Genomic DNA, 7028 nt, shown 5'->3' with positions numbered 1-7028 from the left:
GGCTCGGTGGAGCTCCTGGGTCTAGTAATCGCCGAGAGTGTGTCGAGACACACCATCACCTCTATATGGTTCGCGGCCTGTATCACGCGAACCTAAGCCAAATCACTATGTAACACTCCCACAGCACTCTTGAACCTCTCAAAACGATCATGGGCTCGAGTCGGACAAAAAACCCTAACTAGTGGTGGCTCCTGTACTGTGGATGGTGCCTCTGTGTGTACCTGCTCCGGCTGTGGCTCCCGCGCAGACTGAGATCCCCCTGCTGCGTCTCCCTCCCCCTCGGCTGTCTCTGGTGGCGGCATGATCATGATATAGAATCCATCTCTGTACCATCGGATCATGGCATATTGCCCATGATGCCATAGGTACTCTGCTAAAATATGTCCAAGATGGATCAGCGCACTCGGTACCATGGAATATAACTATAGCAGGTCCTGTCGGCTCAAAACTCCTGTACTGTTGCCACGACCGTTCACTGACCTGCTCAGAATGGCGTGGATGTACCTATAAGATGGACGGGAGAGGCACATAGCCTTGGACACTCCCAGCTCGTACTGACCCTGACGACATAGTGCTCGATACGCACGCTGAGGTGTTAAGCTATCGGGATAATCTATAGGAAGCTGCTCGTACTCCTCTATGTCAGTAAAAGCCTCATTGTAAAGCCCCAATCGAATCAAAAACTGTGTAACGCTCATACTATGATACAATCCAAATGCTCTGAACTGTATGGCGTTAATGCTATCGAAGCAGCTATAGGATCGGTCGAACTCAAAAGATGCTTATACCTTTAATGTCAGTATACGGATAGCAGGCTTTCTTCGGATCGACAACAAACGCCTCCAGCTACCCACGGACTGTAGCTCCTTGACCTCGTCGGCCATCTCATCTCCTAACTGAATTTCTCTAAGTACGCTAATGTCTGGAAAACAAGATTGGCCGAACTTCAACTTCGATAGTCTCTTGAAACGAGCCTGATGCTCGGGAATAGCAAACTCCATGACTTCTGCCTCAGGAGATGCTTCTTTGGGGTGCTTCCCAGCAGTTTTCGTTGTTCTGGGAGCCATATCTGCAAGGATTGAAAAAATATCAATCAAATCAACTCACAAAACAATACTGCAAAAATCCACACTATCGTATGGAAATTCCACACACCAGTGTGGATCTACGAGGCATGAAACCGCACGACCATTATGTAAGATCTCAAAAATACATCACAAATTCACTCTAAATCTACCCTAAACTATGCACCAGTCATTTTAACATGTAAACGAAGCAACATTTACCATATTTAGACCAAATAAATTATGATTGCCGAAGAAAAGAGGGAATGAGTACTTACCGACAAGATAAAACTAGAAAAATGGCCGGAAAACTCGAATGAAATCCCTGTAAATTGACGGTGAAAAGTTCGGAGAGTGAAAGATGTGTTCTCTGAGTGTTTGGAAGTGCAAAAATGGAAAAGCACAATAGATTTATAAAGAAAAATCATGGCCTTTCAAGTTCTGTACATCCACACGGGTGTGTGAAAATTACCCACGCTCGTGTGACTCCAAAGGGAGCTTCACAGGGGCATCCACACATCCCTGTGTGCTCTCGAGGATAGCACATTTTGCCTCTAAACACATCCACACGGGCGTGTGAAAATTCCCCACGCCCGTGTGCCCGACCCACAGGGGCACCCACACGCCGCTATGGCTTCTCTATCCACCCGAAAAATTTGGCTAAGTGTTCCACACACCCCTGTGGAAATTTGATACAGGCGTGTGGATTTTCACAGGGGTACTCATACGCCTTTGTGTTTTCTCGTGATGGAGGAGAACTCTCTGCAGAGTTTCACACGGTGTGTGGAAATTTCCCATGCCCGTGTGCCATTCACAGGGTTATCCACAGGGGCAAACACAAGCCCCTATGTCTTCTTGGGATGGAGTCTGAGAACTTTGCAGAGAAACACACGCCTGTGTGCAAATTACCCACGGGCGTGTGACCGTCACAAGGTCGTAACGGAAACACATGCCCGTGTGGAAATTCCACATGCCCGTGTGTCGTCTCTGGAGAAATTTCCACACACTCATACAAACACAGAGCCTGCTTATACTATGAAAAATTAACCAGAGAATCATGAAAAACATGCTCAAACAACCAAGAAACTTCGCCAATCACAATTAAGCACACGAAAACACCAATGATCCACAAGAAAAACACAGCAATAGCATGTAATAAATGAAGACACCAACACTCAAGTCCTTATTCATGCAAATACTAAACTAAGCCCTATAAAAACAGAAGGACTTGGGATGCCTCCTAAGAAGCTCTTGTTTAACGTCACTAAGGTTGACGTACCTCTTCTTACCTCACAGGGGCTCATAAATGAAGGTTTCCCTCTTACCGACAACTTGAAAGCATAATGAATATAATCTTTTTAAGGTAGAGGGGAGTTATCGAGCTTATTACCACACAAGGGTTCACCACCCTTACTCCATTCTTGCACATCCCAATTAGTCTTGGGGCGCTTCTTGTGGCGTATACTTGCTCACTTCATCTTTTGGACCATCCTCTTTATGATCCTCGGGGTGGGTTGCAACTTGTCCTCTAAACCAAGTGTCAACACTTCTTCATTCTCCACTCCTTGGTCTAGCAACCCTTCATATGGATCCAGATTCATCATTTCCTGCACACATTCATCCATTAACTCATCAGTAGTGTCAAGGAAATACAAAGTATCTTCAAACTCAAGAGAATGTCTCATGGCTTTGGCGAAGCAATATGTCAACTTGTCATCACCAACTCGCAAGGTCAACTCCTCGTCCTCCATGTTAATAAGAGCCTTCGAAGTGTGCAAGAATGGCCTACCAAGTATCGGCGGAACATCGACATCCTCATTAACATATAACACTACAAAGTCTACAAGAAATATGTACTTGTCAACTTTCACAAGTACGTCTTCATTGATGCCCCTCGGATGCCTAACTGTTCGGTCCACCAATTACAGTGTCATCCGAGTGGGTTTAGGCTCTCCTAAGCCTAGCTTCTGGAAGAATGTGTAAGGCATAACATTGATGTTAGCCCCTGAATCAGCCAATGCCTTTTCTTCACCCAAGTTGCCAATGTTACACCAGATGATAAAGCTTCCAGGGTCCTTCTTCTTGTTCGGCATATTATTTTGCAACACCCTGAATATAAAGCATCTAAGATCACAGATGCACTCTCTTCCAACTTCCTCTTGTTGGTGAAGAGGTCCTTCAAAACTTTGCATAGCGAGGCATTTGAGACAACGCCTCTAAAATGGAATGTTGATGTGCAACTGCTTGAATAGACCCAAGAACTTATTGTATTGCTCATCACTTTAGTCGTTCTTCAATCTCGAAGGATAAGGGATTCTTGGCTTGTAGGTTGGGGTTGCCACTTCTTTCTCTTTGTTGGCTTTCTCCTCAACCTCCACGACCTCGAGTGCTTCAACATTGGTCTTCTCACTTGGGAGCCTACCCTCGACTTCACGACCACTTCTCAAAGTGATCGCCTTCACATGTTCTCTTGGGTTTGTCTCCATGTTGCTAGGGAAACTCCCTTGAGGTCTTTCCGAGAGTGACTTCACAATTTGTTCCACTTGATTTTCCAAGTTGTGCAATGATGCGGTGTGGTTGAGAAGTGTGGCCTCAATTGATTGAAATCTTGTATCTGACGATTGAATGAACTTGGTCAAGGCATTCTCTAGGTCAGTCATCCAGTTTTCAAACCCTGAAACTCGGTTCTCCATGTTCAGGGCTTGTTGTTGTTGTTGTTGGAAACCACATGGTGCCAAAGTCTTCTGTTACCCTTGATTACTCCATGAAAGGTTTGGGTGGCTCCTCCACCACGGATTGTAGGCATTGCTATACGGATTTCCTTAACTTCTCATTGCATTACCCACAAAGTCAACCTGTTCCACTGAGGATGTACCACCAATAGAAATTGAGCAATCAGATGGAGCATGTCCTCCCCCGCATATTGTGCAACTCGTTACGGCTGCCACTCTTGGAGAAATTAAAGTGTCTAACTTCTTGCTCAATCTCAACCTGGGCCACCAGTGAAGTAACTACATCAATCTCATAAAGTCTGGATACCTTCTTTCTATCTCTTGTATTCCACTGATAACTGTTCATAGCCATTTCTTCAATGAGATGTCGGGCTTCTTCAGGGGTCTAGCTCCCCTACAGTACCCTCATGCCGCAAAGATCAAGTAAATCGCTCTGCGCTTAACTTCAACCCTACTATAGAAAGTCCTAATAATCATCCACCCTGGGAACCTATGTCAGGACATTTTCGTAGAGCTCCTTGAACCTATCCCATGTCTCAAATAGAGACTCTAATTCCGTTTGCACAAAAGAGGACATTTCATTCCTAAGCTTTGCAGATTTTTCGGAAGGGAAATATCGGGCAAGAAAAGCTTCTACCATCTCCTCCCATGTAGTGATCGATGCTCTAGGTAATGAATGCAACCATTGCTTTACTCTCCCTTTTAAGAAAAATGGGAAGGCCCTCAACTTGATAGCATCATCCGTAACACCATTAATCTTGAGCATGTCGCACACCCCTAAGAAGTTCTCTATGTGATTGTTTGGATCCTCATCAGCTAAACCATTAAACTGTCCTGACTGCTGTAACATCTGGATGAAGCCTGGCTTGAACTCAAAATTCTGAGCCATGATTGGTGGTCGCACAATAGTAGATTGCATTCCAAGAACTCGCAGTCGTGTATAATCCCGAGAGTGTCCCTCTCGCCGCCATTCTATCTCGCCATGTTATCTGATCTCTTCACCTTCTATCTCGGCTTGATTAGACTGTTCTTGCACAGGTTCTTTTTTCCTTCTATGAATTCTTTGTTCAATGTCCAGATTTTCTTCAACCAATATCGAAGGGTTTCCTTGGGTTATAACCTGGAGCTGTAACCAAAGAAAAGAAAACAAATCAAAACGATGGAAGAATAAGAAAGTGTGGAATAAAACAAGTGATGAATATAGCTAAAATAGCAAAGTGCAAAGTGTTTCCAAAATACCTATTCCCCGGCAACGGTGCCAAAAACTTGGCACACCCCTTTTGCGTGTGTACCGCAAGTACACGGGTTGTCAAAGTAATAAAAGTACCCTGGTGAGTGAGTAGTTGTATCCACAGGGAATAGTGATCAGAAACACAAGAATTGCTATTTAACTATGGTGAAGATGAATCACTAGTGGTGTGAATAATATTAATGCAAATTGAATAGAAATAAATAAAACAAGAAAGAGAGACACAATAAAATGAGAGGAAAGACAATCGATAGAAAGTGGGACACCCAGACATTGCTCACCCTAGGACTATTGCTTCAAGTGCAAGACCAATCATTATGTTTCCCAACTGATGTCTAATGAGTCGTGGAAATTCTTAAACATACGGTCCCAAACCTAAGGTCAACCGTGACTAACACTATATTATGCCCGGCGGAGAAATCACTTAGTCTCAACACCTCACACTGTGAAAGGCTGCTTAAAGCTCTAGGGACTCCAAGTGATAAAGCTTATTCCCTAATCTAGATCTAACCCTTTGGTAAAAGCGAAAGACCCCTAGTCTCAATTAAGCCCCATCACTAAGGATTACTACAACGCTTCACTCTGTCGCTTGCGCAACTAAGCCCTAGAGGAGTTCCTCTCTTAGCACTTCAATCTATTGTGACCGCAAAGAACTCTTGGATCACAGAGGTAGGATAAATCACACCGAAAAGGAAATGGGATGTTCCACTACCTCTCGACTCACCCTCTCAACCCTCTCCAATCTAGCTTTGTCTAACCCTCATGGTGTGCCACTCATCCACAAAGATTACCAAGATGGATTCTCAACCCTAGTGTTACTCTAAGGGAAAATCAACTCAATAAGCATTCAAGATTGGAACTCAATTAAAACATCAATTAAAAAATACATAATAAAAGGTCAATGAAACAAAATTATCCTAGGATTTACAAGTCCAACCACCCACTAGGGGTTTAGCTCTCCATGGAGTAAGATACAATCAATAATGAAATTGAAAGTAAAAACATACAATCCATAAATAAAACCCCCTTGTAGTCCGTATTGATGGTCTTGTGGAGTAGCCTCATCTTCTCCAAGGGTTCCCTCGCTAGCTTAGTGCACACCTCGTCGAATCGTATGCCCACGTAAAAGCCCCCAATAACTATCTTCCGAAGGAACGCTGGTGTTGAAAGCTCAGAGAACCACTCCAAAAAACCTTGCCAAAACCCTCTCCAAACCGTGAATCACGAGCGCCCTCAAAGATGGGGAAAAGATGGGCAAAAGATCCTTCAAAACGCATCAAATCGCAACTTAAATCAGGGTCGAATCTGAGATCCACACGTGCGTGAATTTTCCACACCCCTGCGAATCTCTAGGAAACTAATTTTCTCACGGGTTCTATGAACAAGAATCGCTATAATACTGTGCTCAAGAATCGCTACAAAGATCTCGCCAAAATACTCCCCGAATCCACAATTTCTCATCAGGCCACGTAATCGGGCACACATCCATGCGGTAGATCACGCTATGCCTTTTTAATAAACGCCACCATGTATTGTGTTCGAGCACGCATGGAGGTTTAGTACACAATCATGTATCTTTAAGCACAACTTGTGTATCTGCATTTGTTCACTTCAAGATTCCATCAACAAAGTGCATCCATGATCTACTTTTGGCTCCTTTCTTCCACTTCATTGTCTCCATAACCCTATATGCACTAAAAAGAATACAAATACACATGTATAAGCGATAAAATCTGAGAAAAGTAATGCTCAATGTAAGAAAAGAATACTTCATATTACTATTACACAAGCAGTTATCAGAGACACTATTTGTTAAGTTGACGGCGAATTTATCATATGAATCTGGTAGCCTTTGGAGTAGAATTTCTACATGTTCACTTGACTCTATTTTATGTCCCAGTGATGTGAGTTAGGAAAATAGAGTGTTTAGTGTACTTAAGTGCCCCATCACTGAAGTGGATTCTGCCATACGCAAAGTATAGA

At 43.6% G+C, this 7028-nt stretch overlaps 1 non-coding gene across 1 annotated transcript; it reads left to right on the top strand.

Annotated features, from left to right (window-relative positions):
* The first annotated feature begins 4283 nt into the window (after window positions 1-4283).
* Window positions 4284-4388, top strand: LOC120269830. Its single transcript, XR_005539463.1, has one exon. It is a non-coding gene; the product is annotated as a small nucleolar RNA R71 (small nucleolar RNA).
* Window positions 4389-7028: the final 2640 nt, after the last annotated feature.

This window comes from Dioscorea cayenensis, chromosome 9 (genome assembly GCF_009730915.1).
Source record: "Dioscorea cayenensis subsp. rotundata cultivar TDr96_F1 chromosome 9, TDr96_F1_v2_PseudoChromosome.rev07_lg8_w22 25.fasta, whole genome shotgun sequence".
In the NCBI taxonomy this organism is placed as follows: domain Eukaryota; kingdom Viridiplantae; phylum Streptophyta; class Magnoliopsida; order Dioscoreales; family Dioscoreaceae; genus Dioscorea; species Dioscorea cayenensis.
The sequence above is the reverse complement of the archived record's forward strand: the minus strand, read 5'-3'. Positions and strand labels throughout refer to the sequence as shown.